We start from the raw sequence: 23,935 nt of genomic DNA, 5'->3' as shown, positions 1-23,935 counted from the left end.
ATATGCTTATTGCTATTTTTGTTTTTGATAGCTGTATGTGGTTTCTGATACTAAGTCAATTGTCTTCTGCCTGCTTCCTCTCATTTAGAAAAAAACCAAGAACACTTAAAACATACTTCATTCCATTAAGACTTCATAATGAGGAAAATCCATCAAAGACAGACATCAGAACAATAAGCAATGCTAGGGGCATATCATATTTGAGGCACCCCAACTGAAATGCTCTCTTATTACCAGAATTAAAGGAACACAATAATTGGCCAGGTATCATGGAAATATTTTAACGTCACATAAATCTCCTTTTCAATGTTTTAACAGAATAACAGAGTTGGAAGGGACCTTGGAGATCTAGTCCAGGGGTCTTCAAACTTGGCCCTTTTATGACTTGCGGACTTCAACTGTTCTAGTCCAACCCCATGCTCAGGCAGGAAACCCTATACCATTTCAAACAAATGGGGGTCCAATCTCTTCTTAAAAACCACCCACAACTCCTTCCTTGACAAGAACTCAGAATGTCATGGTTTTATGAACTTTACTATACACTGCCCCAGGGAACTCATTGATGGACTGGAATCATTGCAAGCATATGCACGAGAGTACCCCTTTCTTCTGCCATGCATCTGAGAAGCAGAGGATGTCATACTCACTGACAAAAATTCAATAGTAGTTCGCAGATACGGGGTGGAGGTCCAAAGTTTCCTGAACACAGAATGGAGATTGGAGAGTTTTAAGCAAGCAATGAATGTTCTGGTTTGCATGATCAGGCATGAACTTGCTTTTCTGCATACTTGGAATGTAAGGGATCTGAATGTTAAAACAAGGAACACTTCCTGACCTGGTATTTGTTAAGGTTGCTTTGAGTCTGTAGATGCTCCAGGTTCTTATAATAATTTCTAACTTCTACAGGATAACTCATACCTCCAGGAAATGGCTCCAGGTCTTTAATGGATGAAACCTCTTGATAAAGACATCAGCCTCACTTGGCTTACAACAGCTGTTGGAAAGGCTGCTTTGAAATCCCACTTGAAAGGAACATCTTTTTGAGAAATCAAGTCAGTGAAGTGGCCACACTTGCAACGTTAAGAATATTTATGGTAAAAGTCAGCGAACACCATAAAATGCTTCACTTTTTTAATAAAAACAAAAGGAATGCAGAAGTTCCCATACTATAATGGATTATACTTTAGATCAGGGGTCCCCAACCCACAGTCCATGGACTGGCCCCGGCCCACTGCATGCCAGAAACTGGGCTGCACAAACAAGTGAAGCACCATCCATGGAATGCAGGCAGCACGTGAAACCACGCCCCCTGCAATCCGCAGAAAATCCTCTCCCCATGGAACCAGTCCCTGGTGCCCAAAAGGTTGGGGGCCGCTGCTTTAGATTTCCAACTGAAATCTTTCAGAGGAAATATGGAATACAGTAGTAAAAAAAACCCCTAATATAAGAACATAAAAGGGGAAAAATCTTTAATGTAACACACAAACTATTATCATTAAAACACTAAAGAACCACTTGAACATCTGGAGGAGAGGATCTCAAACTAAATAAGCAAGTTATGTAAATAACCAATCAATCACAGCAGATACATTTTATACATTTCTGAGAGATTGAAAAATTATCTGTCAATCCACAAGGCTTTAAGGTATACTCAAACTTCCCATTATGACAACCAAAACTTGTTAAATAAATATGTCTCTAATGAATGAAGGTAAATATATGTGTCCCAGGACAATGTCCAATCGAATCCAATCCAATCCATTTGGATTCTCATATTTTTCTAGCAAGGAAGTTAGATTGGTGTTAGATTGTTATAGCACAATTGCCATTGTTAAGAGTCTTGGCCCCTGTTGGGAGAGGCATCATCTGTGGTATTAGTGGTGCTATATACTTCTGAACTGCAGGCTGGTCTGGCTAATTCAGAAACTGAGATATCTGGCTTTCTGGGTAACCAATTCATTCTGGTACTGGAACAAGGTGTTAGCTATTGGATCAATAATCAGCTGAGCCTCCAGAGAATTGGTAGTGATTGCATAAATCTTTAATCTGTAGACAATATGTCTTTTCCAGTTGTGGTAGGAAAAATGAGATGGCAATCAAACTATCAGAGCTCAACAGTATGTTGAATGTCCCAGACATTCAATTCAACACGGTGTGACTAAGCTGTTAAGACACAAGCTTTGCCTAAGTCTCAGTCACAGCACAGCATTAGATAAAGCTTTTACTGTATACTAGAATAAAGCTACTAAAACAACTGATTTCCCTCTGTCAACATGAAACTGCAATCTCTTCTTACACCCACCGTAGCTTAATTCTGGCATCCCCCTTTCCTGCTCTTTCCATGGTTTAATGCAGAGGTCCCCAACCTTTTGAGCACCAGGGAATGGTTCCGTGGAGAAAGGTTTTTCCACAGATTGGAGAATCCATGGTTTTGTGTGCTGCCTGCATCTCACAGATTGGGCTTCGCTTGTGTGGCCTGGTTGCTGGCATGCCGTGGCACGGTACCAGTCCACAGACCAGAGATTTGGGACCCCTGGTTTAATGGATTCTTTGCTTTGCTTATTAACCTTGAAACAAAGCAATTGTTGGCATCTCCAACAAAGGAACTCCAGCCCTCGATCTGCTTAGTTCAGCCCTCCATTTTTATAAAATAGACAGAACTGTGGTTTTTTTGAGAGTTTATTTGAGCCTGAAAAGACAAAACTGATGTTAAAATGCTGTTGGGAATTCAGTGAAGGTGGTTATTAGTTTTGCTTCAAAAACAGGGAAAGGTGGAGAGTTTCCTGAAGGAGAAAGAGAAGCTTAATCCTAGGGGGAAAGAAAATGACTAACTTAGCCAAGATCATAGAAGATATTATCTGTAAGATAGCAAAGATCAAAACAGACAAGTCAATGTATTTTTTCTTAGTGATAACGTATGCCTGTGATGCTGGACATAAAGAAAAGCAAGAGACAGAAGAGAGATGCCTTTTGAATTATGGATTTGGAGACTGTTACTAAGAGTTCCACAGACTGCAAGCAGAACCAATCAATCAGTCCGGGATGAAATAAAGACTGACTGCTCCCTTAACGTGATGATTAGCAGGATGATTTACCGAAAGGCTGTCACAAAACTACTAGTATCTCTTTTTTACTTTATTTTTTAAATACAGGATCTCCTCCCCCCCCTCCTTTTATTCTGTCTGCCTTTCAGGACTGGGCTTCCTCTTAACTCCTTCTCTTTCTCTTTTTCATGCTCCCTAAGTTTTCCATCTGATCGCTCTCCTAAAATAACAGTTTATTCACTTTCAACCACTACAACAATCTAATATTTCATCATAGCATATATATGAGTAAAGAAACTCAAACTCAGTTAAGACTCCAGTTAGAGTAGACATATGCACACTGAGCCATGAAATTCAAACAATCAGTTGGAAACTTAACCTTGCTATTAAGAAACCTGGGGATTCTCTAACAAACAAAACATAGTCTTGCGGAGAAGTTTGGAGTGGATTTGAGTTTGAAGGCTCAGATGGCTTAAACCAGGGGTCTTCAAACTTGGCCCTTTTATGACTTGTGGACTTCAACTCCCAGAATTTCTCAGCCAGGCACACTGGCTGAGGAATTCTGGGAGTTGAAGTCCACAAGTCATAAAAGGGCCAAGTTTGAAGACCCCTGGCTTAAACCATATAGACACAACCATTTCATCTTCCAAAAAAATCTGATCCCTCCAAAAAATGAAGGGTCAAACAAACCATTAGGTTGCATCGAATCTAATGACATCATTACCTCATGCCACCAGATCCTGAGAACCTAAACAAATTAACACATAGTTCACACGGCACAACAATTTGGCTGCAAAGCCAACTTCAATACGGCAATATTATTATTATTTAATTCATGCACTCCCTTTTCCTGTATTAATCCAGAATTATATATTCATAATACAAAGCCAGATGATGCTAGGAACATAATGAGCAGATGTTCATTACTGTACCTGAGCGGCCAGTATTCAAAAATTCCCAGAATAGTAAATTTCATACATATGCTCTATGTATTAATAGTGAACGCATTCTCTGAATTCCCATGCATTTGTACCAAAATGGGACTATCCATGCTCAACATGTCCCAGTAATTGTCATCTGATATTACACTGATAATATAGTAATCACTACTCAAATTCAATGGATATAAAATGCTTACTAGCTTTTGGATTGTATATGCAACATATTCATAGCCAGTCTTTAGTGTGTAGACTATATATAACCAGTGAACAGGACTACTTTCAGTGTATAGCCACTAAATAGGCCTATGTCCTCTTCTATGAATGAGTGATGTTCTTGTGAATATTCTTTGTCAAACACCTAATGATGATAATAATGCTATATGGTTACTTGAATATCATCTAAATCTGAAGAGCATTAAGGAGAATGTACATATACATACATAAGGAACTTAATGTAGGCACCATGGGAAATAGTTGTTTTTTTATGTTGCTGATCAAGAAAAATTGCCAAAGGCTAGGTCAAGCTAACAGTAAAACCTGACCTGCTGCTTTCACAAGTCTTTCTTGGCCAGCTGCTTTGGGTATTAATACTTGAAAAGGAAGTTGAATGGGCTGACCTTGATTGGACCTCTTTACAGTGATGAAGTAGTGCCATTATAAACTTCTTTTTCCAAAGGACACTTGATTGATAAACTATGGTCAGTATCCTCATTCCTTAACATTTCCTCTTGGTACAGCAATGGCCACATCTGTCTCCACAGATGTGAATTTATGAAAATGGGACATATGGGCTTAGGCTGGCATTGATCTGCTCACAAGAAATGCTTCTGGCAGGGGAACAGGAATATGAACTGTGTACAGCCTGCCCCTCTTAAGCCACCATTGGTTGGCACTAGGGCACGGTTGGTAATGAGTAGTCTACTTTCTCGGTGGGCCTTGATCCAATCTAACAGATGGCCAGCCAGGAAGATATGCCAAAGAGCCAGAATGTGCATCTAATTTGATAATTAAGAACTATATTCCCCTCCAGACACAATGAAATGGAAGGCCACACATCACTTCTGGCTTATACTTGGGCAGAACCTCTAGTTCAAAACCAAAGGAAGTTTCAAAAGTACATGGAAAAAAAACTAAGCATGTCATTGGCCACTGAGGAAAAATTACAAGATTACTGAACTTCAAGAAAATGTGCCAGGGCAGAGAACATTAAAATAAAAAAAATTACAAACTAATTTCCCATATGCAATATGAGTAGGTCTTTCCTAGAACAGTACTATGTCCTTCCTGAATTATCCTGGATAAAAATACAGGCAGTAAACAAAACTTTTTACAGGCACTGAAATTAATGTTTCTTGTTCATGCTGCTCATTTATAGATAGCAAGAAAGCTTTCAGGGAAAAATGTGTGTCAGACTTGTGGTTTTTAAAAGTGAATAAAAACACAGATTTGGCTTTGATAAATGGCCACACTGATTATTTAAGTGCAATGGTTTAGTTAGAGATTGATCCAAATCTCATACACTCTACCTTTGAGCCATGGGGGTGGTACAATATTCCCTCCTAGAGTCATGATATTATAAAACCAGAAGTTTTAGGTATATACAGGTGAAACTCAAAAAACTAGAATATCGTGTAAAAGTTCATTTATTTCAGTAATGCAACTTAAAAGGGGAAACTAATATATGAGATAGACTCATTACATGCAAAGCAAGATGGTTCAAGCCGTGATTTGTCATAATTGTGATGATTATGGCATACAGCTCATGAAAACCCCAAATCCACAATCTCAGAAAATTAGAATATTGTGAAAAGGTGCAATATTCTAGGCTCAAAGTGTCCCACTCTAATCAGCTAATTAAGCCATAACACCTGCAAAGGGTTCCTGAGCCTTTAAATGGTCTCTCAGTCTGGTTCGGTAGGAATCACAATCATGAAGAAGACTGCTGACCTGACAAGTTGTGCAGAAAACCATCATTGACACCCTCCATAAGGAGGGAAAACCTCAAAAGGTAATTTCAAAAGAAGTTGGATGTTCCCCAAGTGCTGTATCAAAGGACATTAATATAAAGTTATGTGGAAGGGAAATGTGTGGAAGAAAAAGGTGCACAAGCAGCAGGGATGACCGCAGCCTGGTAGACGGCTGCATTGACCCTGGACTTAATGAAGCACAGTGGACCAACACCAGCAGATTACATGGCTCCCCAATTCAACACAGACTGTGGAAACTTCACACTGGACTTCAAGCATCTTGAAGTGTGTGCTTCTCCATTCTTCCTCCAGACCCTGGGTCCTTGGGTTCCAAATGAGATGCAAAAGTTGCTCTCATCAGAAAAGAGGACTTTGGACCACTGAGCAACAGACCAGGTCTGTTTTTCTTTAGCCCTGGTCTTCCATAACACCTCAGCAGTGCCACAGGCTGATAGCTTCCATGCCACGCCGCACTGAGGCAGTAATTGCTGCAAAAGGGGCCCAAACCAAGTACTGAGTACATATGCATGCTTATACTTTTCAGAGGTCTGATATTGTTCTATGTACACTCATTTTATTGATTGCATGTAATATTCTAATTTTCTGAAATTGTGGATTTGGGGTTTTCATGAGCTGTAAGCCATAATCATCACAATTATGACAAATCACGGCTTGAACTATCTTGCTTTGCATGTAATGAGTCTATCTCATATATTAGTTTCCCCTTTTAAGTTGCATTACTGAAATAAATGAACTTTTGCACAGATATTCTAATTTTTCGAGTTTCACCTGTACCTAAAAAGATGTACTTTGACAGAAAAACAAATTATATAATATAAATATAGCAACAAGATATAGATTATTTACACAGGTTTCACCAAAAAAGCTGAAACCAAAAAGTGCTGAACATCCATTGTCCAGACACTAACTCTCCAGACCCAATAAATGAAATGCACACCCCACCCTTGAGATTTTCAAATGTAAACATGAGAATAAATCCCATGAATGCCTTTGAACATTCAATTAGGTTGTTTTCCTGAAATAGGTCTTTTGTCTGTAAAATTGGCTTTCTCTGATAGCTTGCCAGCTCTGGATGATCTTGTGGGCACAACATAAGGGTTTCTTTTGTTGAAAAAGAAAATGTTCAGAGGACTACAATCAAGGTAAGTGTGCCCAAGTGTGCAACAGACATTGGCAGGGATTCACCAAGTTGTCCATTAGAAAATAAGATGATCTGTTTATTTGTCAATTAGTTCTTTTGGCGAGATAATTTACAAATCAGAAAACAACTTAAGAAAGAAGTGAAGTATTTTTCCCTCTTATCTCATTTTGGGGGCTTTTAAAAAACCATGTTCACACAAACAGAAAATCAAAAGAACCATTTCAAAACCAAGTTCCTCCAACTAACTACAAATTCTATTCATACAAATGCAGAGTTTAAATTTTGCCCTACTCTGGGAAATTATCTCATATAATTATCTCACTCTTCTATCCAAAAACTGAAATGAAACAACTGCCACTCACTATAACTCTCCATATCTTTCTGTCTTGCATAGCTTCCATCTACTAATATTTCTTTGAAATTATTTGGGTTCTCCATCACCAACATGACATTGTTTGCATACAGAAATATATATTTATGTCTCCAATCAATACACTTTTAACAGTACATGCATTCTTTGTATTGTACATGTATCTAAACAACCATGGGGATATTCAACTTATGCCCTTTATGTTATGGTTTCTCTAAACCAAAAAATGTGCACTTCTGAATTTTAAAAATAAAATCAAATATTTAAATGATGCTAGAGAGAGGTTCAGTAACATATTCCAGGACTGAATGCCTCATTCTTTCAAACTTTCAGCCCAAATTCTTACTAAGAACGTGTTCTGTGAAAGCTCACAAAATTTCAACCATATATGTTAGCAGCAAATTGCTCAGCCTTGACCTTCAGTAGTCATGCTTCATATCGTGATTTGACAAATTTGTGGAGATACAAGTTAATCACTTCTAGCTGTGATAACTATCTGTTACTCTGGGAATAGAAGGCAATACACCTCTAAATATTAATCACTTATACAGAATAGTAAGAAAAAATATATTTATATACTGGTTTTAAGTTTTTCAGAGCCATCTGATTGATCACCATACAAAACAGAAAATTGCTCACCATGGTCAAATGTTAATGCTGTTTTGAAAAACTGAGCACTTTTCTGCATGTATCATGTAATGAATATACTGTGCAAGATAAAAAATACAGAAAACATATACCGTATATACTTGAGTATAAGCCGAATTTTTCAGCCCACTTTTTGGGCTGAAAAATTCCACTTCGGCTTATACTCCAGTGAACAAAAAAACTTACCGAGGACTTGTGCGCGGCCGAGGCTTTGGTGCTTCCGGGATCGCGCGCACCTCTCCCAAGCCACCGCCGTCCGGAGACCTGCCGAAGTTTGCGGAGGTTTGGGGAGGTGCGCGCGCACCTCCCCAAACCTCCCCAAACGTCGGCAGGTCTCCGGACCTCCGCGCCCTGCCTGCCTGCTTCTTTCCGCTGCCTGGCTGCCCTACGATGTAACCCGCTTCATGATCGAGTGCGACGCCTGCAAGGACTGGTTTCACGGCAGGTAACACAAAGCGATCGGGCCTTTCCTCCCCCCCTTTCCCTCCCCCCTCCCGCTCTAGGGCAGAGATCCCCTTCCTGCCATGAAACCAGTCCTTGCAGGCGTCGCACTCGATCATGAAGCGGGTTACATCGTAGGGCAGCCAGGCAGCGGAAAGAAGCAGGCAGGCAGGGCGCGGAGGTCCGGAGACCTGCCGACGTTTGGGGAGGTTTGGGGAGGTGCGCGCGCACCTCCCCAAACCTCCCCAAACTTCGGCAGGTGTCCGGACGGCGGCGGCTTGGGAGAGGTGCGCGCGATCCCGGAAGCACCAAAGCCTCGGCCGCGCGCAAGTCCTCGGTAAGCTCCGGGCGGTCACTTGCTTCGCGTCTCCTGAGGGAAGGGGGGGCGACTGGAGCGGGCGTGTTTCCTCGCCTGCTGGGCGCCGCGATTTGCCCGGGGAACGCGCGGGCCCCGAATGGCAGCGTGGAGCGAGGAAGCGGACAGCCAGGGCTTCCCCGAGAGCCGCGGCCACACAGGGTATTCCTGTGTATTCAGGCTTGCAAAATGGCGGATCGAGCCTCTGCTGGCGGCAGAGGCTTGCAGAGCGCGGATCCAGCCTCCGCCGGCGGCGGAGGCTTGCAGAACGGCGGATCCCAGCCTCGGCTTATACTTGAGTCAATAACTTTTCCCAGTTTTTTGGGGTAAAATTAGGGGTCTCGGCTTATACTCGAGTCGGCTTATACTCAAGTATATACGGTACTTATATACTCTTATCATATATATGTGTGTGTGTTCCTTTATAGACTTCATTTTTATTAAAACATTTAAAAATAAACAGGAAACTGAAATAAATATATCATGTTGTTTTGTAAAGCCACAAATATCTACAATTTTAACCCTTATGTGACTTATATCTTGTGTACACCAATGTAGCTTGTTTCTGTCTCAGGATCATACATAAACTCAGGCACAGTAAAAGTCACTACAGATTACTATTTTATAGGAACCAACATGGTTTATTTAAAAAATAGTGTTTATAAAAAAATCACAGTTAACAAATATTGGCTCAGTACAGCATATGAACTGAAATATATGAAATACAGCATATCTTCATTAACAATATGGAGCTGCTATAATATAATCATATCATAAATAGGTGGAAATAACAAGATGATTGATGCAAACTGACTCTAAAATATATAGCTTTTCTTATTACATTCCAAAAGGCTTGTAGGAAGCAAGAGAAAAGAATAAAATCTTGTTGCATTACTGCAAATTTACTAGCAGAATTCCAGATTTTTACTTCCTTTTGATTTCAGTGAGACATCCAGACCCTTGATAGCTTACTCAAGTATGTATTTTTAAAGGCAGTAAAAGAAAATGAATCAGTTTTCAGAAATTAAACAATTGAAGAATCAGCTTAAGAATTACACAACACCAAGCAACATTCAAAAAAGATGTGGTTAAAACCATTTTTCATAAGTCTCCTGAAGGAAGAAAATAGGTCTTGGAATTGCAGAGGACTTTGTCAGGCACCAATCCCTATACTTGAAATCTCACATGAGAGAAACTGAAATGTCCAGTTTTGCAGTAAAAATTTGGAAAGCTAATGCTAGCTGTCAAGAGACTTCAACACTCAAAGAACACCAAGTGACACTGCTAGTTGCTCACACTCTTGAATCAGAATGTGAAAATCCAAAATTACTATTTATAAGCCTGGCAGAAAAAAAAATCCTACATATTCACAATGATAGAGGTCAACATTAATGGCCAAAGAAACAAAGCAGCCTCAACTGCCTCCACCCCTTGTTACAGTAATTACCAGTTGGCTAAAAACCTGAGATCATTTCTGATGTAAAAGACAACCCATCTTCCCAAAGAAAGCATGGGTAAGCTTTGAATTCTTGACCATGTTGTCAGAAATATATTTACAGGAAGATATTAATCAACATCAAATGCTGTGGTTCAACACTGTTAGCATGGAGCACAACACTTTGTTTTTGGTATCAAATTATTAATCATACTTGCTCTACTACAACTGAAGTATGTGTAAAACAATATTTTGAACAGCCTTAGGAAATAAAGAATAAAAGAAGAAGCTGAGTAACTGAATCCAGGGAAAAATAAAAGCCAGAAGATTAATTAGAAAGGTGACCATTATTATTCTTTCAGGAGTTCAGGGAAAGTTGATTATGTCTCTGTGTTTACATTTGCAAGTACAGCAGTCATACTTTGACGATAAAAAATTCTTAGCAATGTTGTTCGCATTCTCTGCTAAGGGTGCTCCAATTGTACAACCATCATCATAAAAGATCAGAAATATATAGTTATAAATGCATCCAATTGCTGAAGTCATATTTTAATATTCATATACTGTATTTGATTACTTTGTCTCTGAGCACTTAAATGTCCCCAAACAATTGAAACAAATATCAAGTATAATGCTGGGTGAAGGTCTCAGGAGTCCTAATTAATGGCAGAATTTCAATGGAATAAATACTGAAGATTCAATATTCCAAGTGGCTTCAACAACTCTCAGACAGCTAACAACTGACCTTCAGAGTGCCAACGTCCAGATGACTGCAAAGAATATAAATCCTTCTGTTTGGCACCAATCAGCCAAGAACTGAAGAAGTTTTTAAGGAAAAAAAACCCCAATAAAGTCCAAATGCCGTTTGAACAGCACCTTTGAAACACTAAAGATTCAGTGTATTTCATAATCTATTATCTCTTTGTATATGAAATGAGTACAGGTATGAACATTTACCTTACAATAAAAATGATCAAACACTGATGAATTTAATTGTAATAGATACAGCAGATAATAGAGACACCACAATTAGTTTTATTTTAACCAGACTTGATAGTTAGGGCAGCTTCCCTAATCTACTTTGGGAATATTGACTAGGAGTTTTGGAGTCTGGAAAATTGTAATCGAAACACGTTTTAGAAGTTTCAGCTTAGAAAGAGCTATATTAGGATAATATAGTTTAGGCTTAATAACCACAATCACTAAAAGGCTTGGGCAAATTCTTTCTCTGCAATTACATGCATGCATCTGCATAAAAAACGAAGGGTTACTTGATAAGAGCTAATCTAAAATACCAAAAAGAATGCTAAGTATTTTCTCTTGTTACAAAACACACAGACCCAAGCAGAGAATAAAAAATGATTGCTGCTGACCTTGCTTTCTTGTGGGAGACATGGGGATCATCACAGGTTAGAGCCCACCACTCAACAGATAAGCTGGCATTCCTTAGAGGAGACTAAGCGAAATGAAAACAAAATGCCTTTCATAGTTTTACAAATACCTGTATCCCCTCCCAGTTGGATACTGCAGTAAATCCTTAACTTCTTGTATGAACAACTCTGTAATAGTTACAAAAAAGAAGCATTATAAAGCATTAACAACATTCTATCCATGCCAAGGTCAGGGCATATGTTATTTCTTTTTCCAGATATAAAAATACTTCCCAAAAAATATCCAAAATTAGATGTGGCTTTGGGGCTAAATTTATAGCTTTTATCAATCCAATATCTGGATATCAAAGCTTCTGTAAGCTATTCTCCAAATTTGTTGGGCAACATCTATTTTTGCCAATAAGCATGAGTGTGATTGGAAGGGGATGATGGAGTCTATTTTGCAACAGAGAATTGAACAGGAATTATCTGAATCCAATGCAATTAAAGTCTCCAGAGAAAATCTACAGTATTACACTGTGTATATAATTTGCTTTAAAAACTAACATTAATTGCCTAGTATCCAGTAGTCTCTGTTGAAATAAAAGGGGAAGCATAGGCCCATGAAAATTATGGGCATGTTCCAAAATGTACAAACAGTCTTGAATCTAGTACAATTTTGCTTCTTATGGTTTTAAATCCCAGTAGTTTCAAATGCCAAGAGTGTGGCTTTGGGTTAGTAATAATTGCTAACAAGCATCAGTATTACCTCTTAGCAAAAAGAGGCACTACAAAAATGTTGAAAAAATTACATTCAAATCTTTTCCAAGCAGTTGCTGCTGCTGAACTAATACAGTTCCAACAGACAAAAATGATGGCTGCACCATCTGTAAAATAATGGTGGTTAAACAAAACTAACTTCTCACCCTTAAAAAAACAAAAAAACAAAACCAGTAGCAAAGGGTAAGCTTCAGTTTCATTGATTTATTTTGTTGCCATACATCCTTTCCAAACTAAATTAATTTTGTAACACATATTTCTGCATTTATTGTAGAATAAATTTATTCTATAATACCCATATTCTACAAACACCCGTAGGTATGTCACAATTTAAAAGATGCAACAGTAAATATTTTAAAGCGGCAGACAAGAGAAACAAAATCCAAACAATACTCAGCCAAAACCTCTAACACATGTTCATGCCTCACAAACCTGTTTTCCCTGCTTGCTACCTTCCTAACATATGCTACCTGGGGGTCTTCAGATATATTAGTCCCAAGACTTTTAGCTCTTTACTATCTACCAACAAATATAGCATAGTAAATATTTTTTCTTGGACTGGAATCTGAAAAAAGTGGTATGTTTCCAGTCTGGAAGTGAACTACTTTTCAAAGTTAATTAATTCTCCTATCTTTCACAAAAAAACTTCATCACATTCAGTACCTCACTTTCTAATAGTTTTTAGTATTAACATTTTATCAATATTTTATATTTCAATAAAGTATCACGCTTTTTAATTTCACATAAAAAGCACTGCATTTTTGCTGTAAAGATCCACAAAACTGAGACAATGCTCCCTTATAATAAAGTGAAATCACTCTCAAGTCTCAGACAACCATGACCTGGATTACTGAGAATCTCTATAGGCATCTCAAATCTCAGGTCCTGGTAAAGGCACCCAGGTTCTCTTGGCAGCAGGATAAAAGTGCTTCTAGCCAACAGTCATGAATTCCTAAGGAGTTCCTTCTGCTAAATCTCTGCAGATATTTTGTTTGTTTGTTTGATTGATTTCTATAGCCACCCATCTGACTAAATGACTCTATTGGACGACTTCAACCCAACTAGTATGTTGGCTGCAAATTATAGGAGTTTTCATTTAAAATATCTAAAGGTCATCAAATGGAGTCAGCATGGTCTTATGATAATTCGTAAGACCAGTTTAATAGATAAAAATTATTAATAAAAGCACTGCACGAACATTAAATGTTACTTTGAAGATGGGGTCTTACAAATATTGCAAAACAACTGACCCTACTTGTCCCAAAGTGCTTTTTCAAAAGGCAACTGGACTTTCTTGGTTTTCTTTGAAGACGTTTTGCTTCTCATCCAAAAAGCTTCTTTAGCTTTTTAGATGAGAAGCGAAACATCTTCAATGAAAACCATGAAAAGTCTAGTTGCCTCTTGAAAAAGTACCTTTGGGACAACCATGACCTGGATGACTGAGAATTTCCATAGTCAACTGATCCTACTTGGAAGAGACATTGCCTCACAGAATAGAGAACAAAAGCTTCCCCTAAGTACATATGGAATATGTGACCCCAAATCTTACAGCTATCCTTTTGTTCTCACATATAACTTGCTAAATTAGAATTCAGTGTGATATGTAAATTGGGTTACTCTGTCAAACTCACAACATCATGTGACATGTTGCGACTTATCGTGACTTTTTTCCCATTGCCTGCAATGAGGTGGGCGCGGTTTCGGCATGACACATCCGGCTCATGGGCCAGCAGTTTGACACCTCTGGTATATAATATCTAGAATTTCATCATGAAAGAAATGCAAATGAGATACATGCAATTTGATGTTAACATGGGGTAGAACATCAATATACACAAAAGATTGCTATGTATATAAATGCATAGTAATGAATAATAAATTAACATGGGTGTCCATACATCTTCAAGATGCCAAGATTGAGAAACACCCTGTTACAGAATTTCTGGAGCTGTGTCTTTGTGTCAGTAAAGGGCTTTGAAAAGAAGTGCAGCTTTACCACCTGCAATGAGATTAATTATACAAATAATCAAGTTTACAGAAACAGGTAAAGGAGAATTCATGACCCCACAAAACCTTTCGATGGCTCAGCGGCTTTTTCTGTTGAGTTAATGGACACTGAAAAAGTATGATGTCGCAAAATAACAAGCAAGAACTTGCTGTTTCTGCAATTTTGTGATAGCAGGCATTTTTTTCCCTTCTAATATTTGGCACCTGGGGCAGAAGATGCATGCGGTTTTTCAGATTTCAAATGCTCAGAACAGACAGGTCAAGAAGCGGGAAACTAAGTCACAGAAAATTTTGCTAGATTACATTTTTTTTTAAAAAAAGTGCCCTTAATTACAAAACCTTTCACCCATCACCTCTACCTAAAATTAGACATTTGTTTTATAACACTTCCATACTTTCCCTTAAAGCAATCCTGCTTTGACTCAAAATTTATCCAAAGTTATTGGTGAATTAATTATCATAACATGGCAGCTAGCTCTGCATAACAAATGTGAACTGCCCTAAATAAGTAGCATATTTATTATATAATTTGCTCAGGCAAATAAGCATATGTTAGAACCTTGGTCATGAAGTGAAATGGATAACCTCAGAGAAACCTATACATGAAATTATTACTTAGTTACTAGAGGAGTGGATGGAAGGCAATCCTTCACTTTTCTGCGCATATTCCAAAAAGGATAGCAGAGAGGGAAAAACAAGAGATTTGGTTCAACTTTTACTTTTATAATAAGATACCACAATGAACGTATCAGGAACAACTACAGGTAGTCCCTCATTTAGCTATGACAATTGGAACTGCCAGTCTGGTTGTTAAAAAAATGGTCACTACGCAAAACCAGCTTATGATCTCACTTCAGCTTTCCTTTGCTGGTGGTAAATGTGAGGATTGGTTATAAAGTTACTCTTTTATCACCAGCATAACTACAAATAGTCATTAAATGTAGAAGAGCAGGCAGAACCTGGGGGTGGAGTCAAGGGAGAACTCAACCTAGAATTGTTACATGTTCACAAACACTCCCAAGTCCAGCCCTTGAATTTTGTTAACTCTTATCTAGCGCTAATTTAGTGCTGACCATTAGTTGACCAGATTCTTGTGTATAGGCTTGAGAAATAAAACTTCTGAACTGGAACTTAGGCTGATCCTAATTCTTCACACCTGGCACCAAATGAAGCAGTTGCTAAACAAGGATTTCCTGTATGCTTATCAGGTAAAGCAATCAATGTCAAATACATACACATACCAATACATAATACGTACATTAATTTATCTTTATTCCACCTTTTTATTTGATCAGACTTTGTGGCATCCAACAAGAACACTGATGGAAGCTTTAAAGTTATAACATATTGTCCTAGATCTTGTGATCTTTTAGCAGTCAACAATTCTTATCTTATCTTTTATCTTCCAAAGGGTATACAATTAAATGTCCAAGATTACACAGTAGTCCTCAACTTGGCACCCTTCAATTCATAACACAACAGCTTTTGAAAAATCTGGGAGTTGAAATCTAAAGGACACCACAAGGTTCACAGTCACTATCTTAGATGGTCTTATACTACAAATAAAAGCTTCAAAGCTGCTATCCATTTCCTTCATGTACAGAACTATTTGTAAACGTGCTCAGCTGCAAAATCAAAGTCATTATTATAAAAATAGAATATTTATTTATTTATTTATTTTTATTACATTTATATCCCGCCCTTCTCCGAAGACTCAGGGCGGCTTACAAGCTTAGCAGTAGCCTTCATTCTCTGTATATGCCTGCTTGTTAGGGCTTTCACACACACCCCAAGCGGCATTATTACAAAGTCAGCTTATTGCCCCCAACAATCTGGGTCATCATTTTACCTACCTCGGAAGGATGGAAGGCTGAGTCAACCTTGAGCCTGGTGGGATGAGAACCTGCACTAATTGCAGGCAGCTGGTGTTACTTAAGGAGGCATCAGCCCACTGCTCCACCAAGGCTCTTGTTTGAATATGTTTTAGCTCTAAGCTAGGTCTGAGAAATAATACAGTCAGTCGATAGAACACTGAAGTAAATTGGGCTATTTGATATACAGGTAGTCTTTGACTTCATTTAAAGACCATTCAAAGTTACTGAAAAAAGTGACTTATGACCATTTTTCATACTTATGATAATTGCAGCAACTCCATAGTCATGTGATTTACATTTGGATGCTTGACATCTGGTTCACATTTATGACGATTGCAGTGTCCCAGGGTCATGTGATCCCCTTTTGCAACCTTCTGATAAGCAAAGTCAATGGGGAAGGCAGATTCACTTTAACAACCGTGTTACTAACTTAACAACTGCAGTGATTTACTTAACAAATGTGGCAAGAAAAATCATAAAATGAGGCAAATCTCACTTAACAAATTTCTCACTTAGTAACATACATTTTGGGCTCAATTGTAGTCGTAAGTCAAGGGCTATCTGTATGTAAGTTTCCTTTTTTCCTAACCAACTTTTGTCATAAGGTCTTCAGAAGCAGAATTTTAAACAAAATGCCTATAAACAAATCTGGAATATATAGGTTGGATGTACAGCTCCATTATAGAGAACGCTGATGTATATTTTAAGCAGTTTGTTCCAAATTTTAATTTCCTGCAATTACACATTTTCTTTTGTCAGTTCAACAACAGATCAGATTTAATTCTCTGGGGCTCAAGACAGTGAGCTAATCAGTTCTGAAACAAATTTCAGAACATCTATTGCATTGCAGATGGTCATTACATGAAAAAAATTGACAATGTATTTAAGAACATATAGATTTGAGAAGTAATAGACTAGCACTCTCTTATTCTATTGATTGAAGAACAAGGTAAGAAAATGGTCATTAATGTAAACGGGTCTAGAATAAATAAACTGGGTTTTAGTGGTCTCTGGAGTCAACTCCAGAAATGTAAGTTTCTGTCAAATAAGAGAGATACAATATCATGGGACACATTAACAATGTCTTCCAAATAACACTTAATTTTGAAGATGCCAGATTGTGTCAGATGTCACATTGGAGACAATTGCTAGCCAAGATTTATGTGAGCCAAGTATCTTTCACAATCCCATGAACCCACACAAAGCCCCTAAATCATATTACAGTTTAACATAATACATAGACAAGTTAATTTAATCAACTCCACTCTGACAGCAGAAGCACAAATAAGACAGACAACGGCTTCTGTATATGTTAATTTAACAGTGATCCTGTGCAAGATCTGATTTGCACTATCATCATCATCATCATTTACCCCACTTTTGACTGAAAGGAGGCCCTACCTTGTATGGTTCACTTCTATTCCATCTCTCCATTCCTTCCCAACCGAATTTCTTTTCTCAATAATTCATGTTTTGTATTATAATCATCAAGTACCATTATGCAGACAGAAATATTGGCAGAGAGCCAGCATGTTCTGTCTGCTATTTTGCCAATTCTGAATACTACTCTAACCAGGGGTACAACTGATTTGGACCTAACCGTATAAGAAAATTTATAGATGGGAAGCTCCACTCTGTTTGCAAAGGAGCATAAGCACTGGAATCAGAAACATTTTAGCAGTGGCACCATAAGATACCATCTTTTATTTGCATGTTTTTATATGGTTTCTTTGGTCCAAGCTCAGCTTTATGTATGAACCTAACCAATGCTTTTTTTGTAAAAGAAAAAGGTGCCAGAACTCACACATGTCACAGAACCTGCCTTGCCTACTCTACAAGGTTCCATCCAAAAAAGGTGTCGGAACTCCGTTCTGAGCGTTCTATGAGAAAAAAAGCCCTGAACCTAACTATTCTCTTTTATACTACACATCAAGATATTATTAAAAAAACCCTGGCCTCTCAATGTGTGAAAACTCCATGTCAACAGTGTAGCTTGGTGTTTTTTCATCAAAGAACTGTAAATACAGTTGACCTACCCAACTGAATGGCCTAGTACAATCTATCCATATGTTTTGACACTTCTATTCCCATTCAAAATAATTACAGTTCTTATTTGGTTTTAGGCTGAAACATGATAAACTGCAACATTTTAACCATTATTAAACAAATATGCAAAAATCCTTCAGCTATAGAGGAAACTGAAATGACACAAAATAAGGCTATAAGAGTTATAGCAGAATTCGCAGTTTTAATAACACATTTATATGTCTGTATTATTTCAGTAACAATCATTATCCAGATCTACCTTCCTAGTTTTAGCTAAAAGCAAAAAGGAAGGCCCATCTCAGTTCAAAAATTGGCAATGCAAGGAAATACAAACTATATATATAATCCAATAATGCAATGTATGTGGGATTATGCAGATCTGTCCACTATTTCAATAAACATTTTATTTATAAAAAATAAAATCAAAAACAGGTAAAGGAAAACGCCCATGCTCTGTCACTACAACTTCTGGGTGAGGGGGTAGAACTGAGCCTCAGGACACCTGACAGAATTGGTTACTCTGAAAAACCTGGTAAAAATGCTGTCTCAATTTTACACCATATAATTTTTATTTCTAGGGTAGCATTAGAATACAACTTGGAGGCTACCATCTTAGAAGTGCCATTCTCACATCTTTTACACAGGGAGGAAACACTCCTATGAAGATTAAGATCTGCTCAAGTTAAATATATAAAAAAGAAATATTTGAATTTTTACTATTATTTATCCATCTGAATGTTCAAGGAAACTATTTAAACATCACGATACTTGAAATGCAGCATGAATCCATGCCTGATTGCTCAAAATACTAATATACTACTACCCTAATATACTACTACCTTTTTGTATTTTAATATCCTGCAAATGTTTGGACTAAAGCTTCTATAATTCTCAGCCAACATGTCAGTGGCCATGTTGATTGGAAATTGTAAGTTATGTAGTCCAATACATCAGAATAGTCCCTTTTGGTCTGGAGAAGATGGATAGATTATATTCAGAAAAAATATGGGACTAAAAAGTTTCATCTAGCTTATGAATGAATTATAGAATGATATTATTAATATTAGTATGTTTTTATGGTATTTTTATTAGTTTTTATTATATTTTATTATTAGTAGTATTGTTTAAGAATATGGATATTATTTTGTTTTTATGTTCTTATTATTATTATGTTTACTTTTATCTTGTTTGTGTTCATGTTAAAGGGGAGTTAAAGTGCGTTAGGAACTTGGTTACATATATAATTGGTTAATGTTATTTAGATTTTGATTGTTAATTTTGTAACCCTGTATTCAGTTCTGGGAAGTGGGGGAGGGGGGTGGTTTGGGGGTAGGTTTGTATTGTAACTTTTATAAAACTTTTTAATAAAACAAAAAACAAAAAAACATCAGAATAGTCCCAGGCTGAAGAAGATAGGCTCTACTTCTTTAATCCAGCGATAGGTCAATTATAAGTAGAACTGTCACTCAGTAAAGCACATAGTTTGTCCATAGACGTTTCCTCAGCATTCCTAAATAAAGATATAAAGCAACTCCAGTCTAATTAATACCTGAAACCCCAGACGATCACTGATTGCAGTTAAAAGAGTAGAAGGTAATTTCCTATATTTCTATTTTACCAGAACCTGAAAATTTCAACATGACTTGGACCCACCTCTTAAAGACACTGTGGTTGGATAATATTACACGTAATTAGGTTAATTCATTTTAGGTATTAACAATTCGAAGGGACCTTTGAGGTCCTCTAATCCAACCTCTGCTCATGCTGGAAACCCCATACCATTCTGCACGAATGGCTGTCTAATCTCTTCTTAAAAATATCGAGTGATGGAACACCCACAACCTCTGGAGGAAAGCCATTTCACATTAATTGTAATCACTATCAGGAAATTTCTCCTTAGTTCTAAGGTTGGATCTCTCTTTGATAAGTTTCCATCCATTGCTTCTCGTCCTACCCTCGGTGCTTTGGAGAACGGGTCAACCTTCTCCTCTCTGGGGCAATATTGGAAGCTTGCTATCATGTCACCCATAGTCTTTTGTTAGATTAGACATACCCAATTCCTGCAATCTTTCAGTGATAGTTTTAGCCTCCAGTCCAATTATCTTTGTTGCTCTCCTCTGCACTCTTTCTAGAGTCTCAACATCATTTTTGTATTACAGTGGCCAAAATTGGATGAAATATTCCAATTAGACCTTACCAAGGCTGTGTAAAGCAGAACTAACACTTCATCTGATCTTCATACTATCCCCTCTGTTGATGCAGCCAAGGACTGCATTGGCTTTTTTGGTGGCTGCAGCACACTATTGGCTCATACTTAAGTGATTGTCCACCAGGGCTCCTAGATCTCTCTCACAGTTACTGCTGTTAAGGCAAATAATACCTATTCTATACCTGTGTTTTTGGTTTTTCTTGCCTAATGTTACTTTTGTCACCACTGAATTGCATTTTTTTGGATAGGGCCCAGTATTCAAGTTTGTCAAGGTCCTTCTGGATCTTGGGCCAATCTTCTATAGTGCTGGCTGTTTCCCCCATCAGCTTGCAAATTCAATCAATCCCCTTTTATCCCCTCATCTACAGCAAATAGCAATAGCAGTAGCACTTAGACTCATATACCGCTTCACGGTTTGCAGAATCAGCATATTGCCCCAACAATCTGGGTCCTCATGGAAGGCTCAGTCAACCTTGAGCCACTCAGAATTGAATTCCTGCAGTACTGCATTCTAACCACTGCACCACCATGACTCTTCATAAATCATTTATGAAGATACTGAAGAGTACTAGGCAAAGACAGAACCTTGGGGTATCCCACTGCATGCTTTCATTTATATTTCAGTTCAGTTCAGTTCTATTGAGGTTGAGGAGAAGTTGGTCAGACAGTTACAAATCCATCTGAGGACAATGCTATCCCACATTTTTCTATCTTATTAAGACATAGGCTGTGGTCTACTTTGTCAAATGCATTACTGAAGTCCATGTATACAATGGCCACAGCATTTTTGCTAGTCTACTAATTTAGTCTGCTTGTCAAAGAATGCAATATGGCTTGTCCGGCATGATCAAATATTTTTCAGTGGTAATCATGATAACATATCCGAAGCAGTATTCTAAATTTGTCATTCCTAATAATGCTGACTGTTAAGATTGTCAATAATTTTGCATGATTTACCAATATCCTTTCAGTTGTATCCAGAATGCTTAATATCTTCATGAACATATTTTTATGATTCTTTTTTTATACTGAAACAAATGTCCAGATTTGGAAAATTAGAAAAGCCCTCGAAAATCCTTCTAGAAATGAGATGGCGGTGTACAAAATATACCGAGATAATCATTCACCTTACTGATAACTCTGTTAGCATGATGCAATGATGGACAGAACAGTGGGTTTTCTTACTCCAAATTTGTGTAACTACTTTGTTTCCTGGCCTTCACATAAGCTCAAGCACATTTGCTCCACCGCTTAAGATCTACAATACTGACATCAAATGATGTCACGTGATTCAACATGAAAAAGTTTTCTGATAACCTAAAACACACTGCTGATTCCACTGGAACTGATTCACATATTAGCTAGTCATTCAGTTAGTTGTACTGTACATTCAGCTGTACTGTACAGAGGAATCCATCAACCTTTATGGATAGGCGAACAAGATGAATAACAAGACAGTAAAAATCCTTAGGTTCTTAATATCCAGCAGCAATGGAGAATTTTTTTCTTTTCCAGATGTTGCCCACTGCCAACCTTCCTTACCACTGCTATGCTGGCTGATGGAAATTATACTTAGTAACATCTGGAGGGCTTCCCACACCTAGCACAGAGATGAAAACCGAAAAAAGCACATTTCCATGCTATTGCTCATGCAATACAAAAATGAAACCATGTTTTAGGAATTCTAAGTGACAATACAGTAATTGTATTCTCAAATAACTATATGCATAATTGTGGTATAGACTTCTGAAAGCAAGTGTGTGAAACTTTCATCTTTGGAAACAACAAAAAAACGACCTTTCACTAAGGACCTCTCCTAAGGCCAAATTTTCATGCGGGATAACTAAATGAAACTTGTATGGCTGCAGTATGGCTTTTTTAGAGTCTTAAAACTCTTAGAAGCTTAAAACTTGTAAAATCCAATGCACAGAGGATCTACAAAGTTTTTTTTTTAAAGCAGCTTTGAATTTTACAATGCACACTTCACTGGAATAAACACATCACGAGGGCAGAGAAAACATCAATGTTGGGCATGACTTTCCCCCTTCCCTTCATTCCTGCAGCACTTTCTCAGAAAACCTTCATACAAGAAACTTCAAAATCCTCACCTTATCATATTTAAATAATCCACACTTCTTTTGCAGATGTTATAAATCGAAGGACTTATCCCCACCCCTCAGATCCTTCTGCCCAGGCTGGCTGGGGATACTGAGAAGTCTAGTCCAAATCCAGGCAAAAGACATCAGACTGGAAAAGGCCAGGCTAAGATTTTGCCATGCAAGGAACAGTAACAGATGCTACCTTGTCACAGCATTTGCCCGAGATGGATGGCTAGCAGAGATTTGACTGCCGGGGAACAAAGGGCAAAAGATATACCCTTCCACAAATCAGTGGAGAGTGGGAGGGTGGCTGGCTGGCTGAAAGTTGAAGGACAGAAGTCACTCTGCACTGCTTGGGAAGTCAGTCATGGAGCAGGAAAGTTAAACTGTATACTTTTTTTTATCAAAACCACAAATAGTAATCTAGGGAAATGAACAGGGATTTGGTCTAGTTAATTTATTTCCAAACTCACTTTATTTCCAACAGTCCCTCCTTCTGCATGCAAAGCTTACACCTTAAGCTCTAAAGTTATTCTTCAGAAAAGAGAAGACTCATGAAAGTCCCAGAAACTGCTCGTTAACTGACCTACATGAAAAGTATAGCAGTAGTAGTAGTAGTAGTAGTAGTAGTAGTAGTAGTAATAATAATATAATCAAGCATAGTCGCTAAAAGCACCCGAAGACAGGATTACAAACTGGAGACCCGCTTACAAAGGCAAGTATGTTCTCGCACGCTAGGCTCAGAAACTTTTCGCCCAGGCCGCCACCCCCACTCCAAACTGTTGCATCTCCCGCTTACCTGTTCACATGTCTTGGGGGATCAACCAAACGCGGCTCGTTTCCCCGAAGAAATCAGATCACGAGCCTCTTTTCTTTTCTCGCTCCCCCTCTCCCAGGGAGGGGGGGAGGAAAAAAAGCAATTTGGGGGAGGAGGAAGGAAAAATCCCGAAGAAAATCTAGCCACGACGGATGGAGCAGGCGTCTGTCTTAACCACAAGAATCCAATCAGGAGGGGAAGAAAGTTTCAGGCGAGAGGTCCGTTCGTTGCAAAAAGTTAATCGGGGGAGGGGAGGGGGCGGGCTGGGAGGAAGGAGAAGCGGGATACTGGTTGGGTGGGGGAGCGGCAAAAGCGGGGGGGGGGAGAGAGAGAGAGAGAGAAACGGCTCCGCCTTTGGTTCTCCCTCCTA

The 23,935-nt window shown here is 38.2% G+C and overlaps 1 protein-coding gene across 1 annotated transcript in view; it reads right to left on the bottom strand.

The window, feature by feature from the left end:
• The window catches only part of PTPN14 (protein tyrosine phosphatase non-receptor type 14), a 129,573-nt gene extending 105,893 nt beyond the window's left edge, over positions 1-23,680 (bottom strand). Inside the window, exon 1 of the mRNA XM_081327077.1 lies at positions 23,548-23,680. The gene's annotated coding sequence lies outside the window, so the exon portion shown is untranslated. The remainder of the gene's footprint in view (positions 1-23,547) is intronic.
• Positions 23,681-23,935: the final 255 nt, after the last annotated feature.

This window comes from Vipera berus (genome assembly GCF_964194415.1).
Source record: "Vipera berus genome assembly, chromosome: 1".
Lineage (NCBI taxonomy): Eukaryota > Metazoa > Chordata > Lepidosauria > Squamata > Viperidae > Vipera > Vipera berus.
The sequence above is the reverse complement of the archived record's forward strand: the minus strand, read 5'-3'. Positions and strand labels throughout refer to the sequence as shown.